Source organism: Chrysochloris asiatica, unplaced genomic scaffold (genome assembly GCF_000296735.1).
Source record: "Chrysochloris asiatica unplaced genomic scaffold, ChrAsi1.0 scaffold00004, whole genome shotgun sequence".
In the NCBI taxonomy this organism is placed as follows: Eukaryota; Metazoa; Chordata; class Mammalia; order Afrosoricida; family Chrysochloridae; genus Chrysochloris; species Chrysochloris asiatica.
In genome coordinates this window covers 46835047-46837142 of record NW_006408522.1, presented here as the reverse complement: position 1 = coordinate 46837142, position 2096 = coordinate 46835047, and the positions used below count along the sequence as shown (strand labels likewise).

Sequence of the window (2096 nt, the reverse complement as noted above, 5' to 3'; positions counted from 1 at the left end):
CTGTAAACTTTCACTTAATTCACCATAAAAAAATTTTAAAACAAGATGACTGATACATATAACCCATAATCAAAGGGTCATGATAAGGAAGTACAGAAAATTTTAAAGAGTTACAGAATTTAAATGGATAATGAAACAAAATATAAACAGATACCACTTATAGGACAAGATCGCCTGAGAACAGTAGCAGCATGGCTATTCCGAGAAACTAACATAATTACACCATTATTTTAAATGTCTAAAAATGCTTCTTGGCACTATTCTTTTTGTTAATTTAATGCAAGGGTTGATACAATCTTTCTCCTTGACTAATATTAGTATTATGGACTTTCAATATCCTTGGGAAATTTGGTGCTTTAGTCAAGTCATTTAAATGATTTTTCTACAGCCCATTAGCTAACCAAGCTTTCCCCATTGCCATCTTCATCTCTCTGTCTCTGAATGTGTAGATGACTGGATTTAGGAAGGGAATCAAAACTGCATCATCAAATATGGCTAGAAATTTATCCAGATGTGTGGAGGGAGGAAGCCACATGTAAAAAAAAATCAATGGGCCAAAGAATAAAATTACCACAGTAATATGAGCCAACAAAGTAGAAAGAGCCTTGTATGAACCACCTAAAGAGTGTTTCTGAAGAGTGGCCAGGAAGAATATGTAAGATAGGATAAGCAAGCAGAAAGCACCCACTGTTCGCTGTGACCATGAATTCTAGTTTATAGATATCTGTGCAAGCAAATTTGATGAGCTAAGGTATGTCACAGTAAAAGCTGTCTAATACATTAAGACCACAAAAGGGCAAGTTCACAACAAAAGCTAACTGAGACAAAGAGTGAATGAGGCCAATGGTCAAGGAAAGCACTCAAATCAAAATGCATCGTTGTGGGTTCATTATGGTCTGGTAGTGGAGAGGCTTGCATATGGCCACATATCTGTCAAAGGCCATGGCTAAAAGCAGCACCATTTCAGTGCCTCCAACAGCATGACTAAAGACGATCTGAGCTATACATTCCCCAAAGGAGATGACTTTCCTCTTCCTAAAAACATCACAAATTATCTTGGGTGCTGCAGTTGAGCAAAATATTAGATCAATGACAGAAAGGTTGGCCAGCAGAAAATGCGTGGGGGAGTGTAAGTAAGGGTCAGCTGTCACAGTGACCATTATGATGAGATTCCCCATAATACTGGAAACATAGAAAAAAGAAGTAAAGCAAAAAAGAAGCAGCTGTATCTCCCAGGAATTGGAGAGTCCCAGTAGAACAAACTCAGACACTACTGAGTAGTTGACTCCCTTCATTGGCTTATTTGGTAGGTTCCCTCTCGTGTTACCTAAAATAGAAGAGAGAGAAAATTCAAATTAATATTATTGTAATAATGCCCTCTACAAAGGCATTTAAATTATGAAACTCACCTGAGTCTTTCACAAAAATCAAATAACATCCTTTTCATCATGAATGTTGTAGTTATAAAAGACAGTAAATGAGTTGTCACATACCCTTGCTAATACAAGGAACAGTGAGTGGTCTAATGATCCGGTACTCCTGGTATACTTGATAGGAAACAAAAGACAAATGGAATTTAATATTAAATTGCTTTATCTGTATGATTCATTTTAACAATTCTCCCCTTGAAAGAGTAATAATCACATAGAGTAAACAGACAAAGACTATTCTTATAACAATAAGATTTATAAAAGTCTGTGATTCTGCTTTTGTAACTACAGCCAGAAATTATCTTTCTCTATTTTTACATTTCTCAAAAAATGATTCTTTCTTTAATGCCCAGTTCAAATGGTATCTCTTCTGTCAAACCTTCCTCACTACCCACCTATACATCCATATTTACTTAATTTACATAGAGTTAGTTAAATGTCTTTCCTCCATATGATTACAAACTGTTTGAGGCTATAAATCATCATGCACTTAAAAATTTATAGTTTTTCCACAACGTGTCTTGAAAATATTAGATTATCATATAAAGATTGCTTAATGAGTGGATGATTGTGCTGAGTAGTTCCTATATATAATTCATCCTACACAACAAATATTTATGCGCCATAAACTAGTCTAAGCACTAGGATCACAGCCAAGAGCAAAAT

The 2096-nt window shown here is 35.2% G+C and overlaps 1 pseudogene; it reads right to left on the bottom strand.

Annotated features, from left to right (window-relative positions):
• Positions 1-382: 382 nt before the first annotated feature.
• On the bottom strand, positions 383-1295 carry LOC102812815 (annotated as a pseudogene).
• Between the last annotated feature and the right edge of the window lie 801 nt (positions 1296-2096).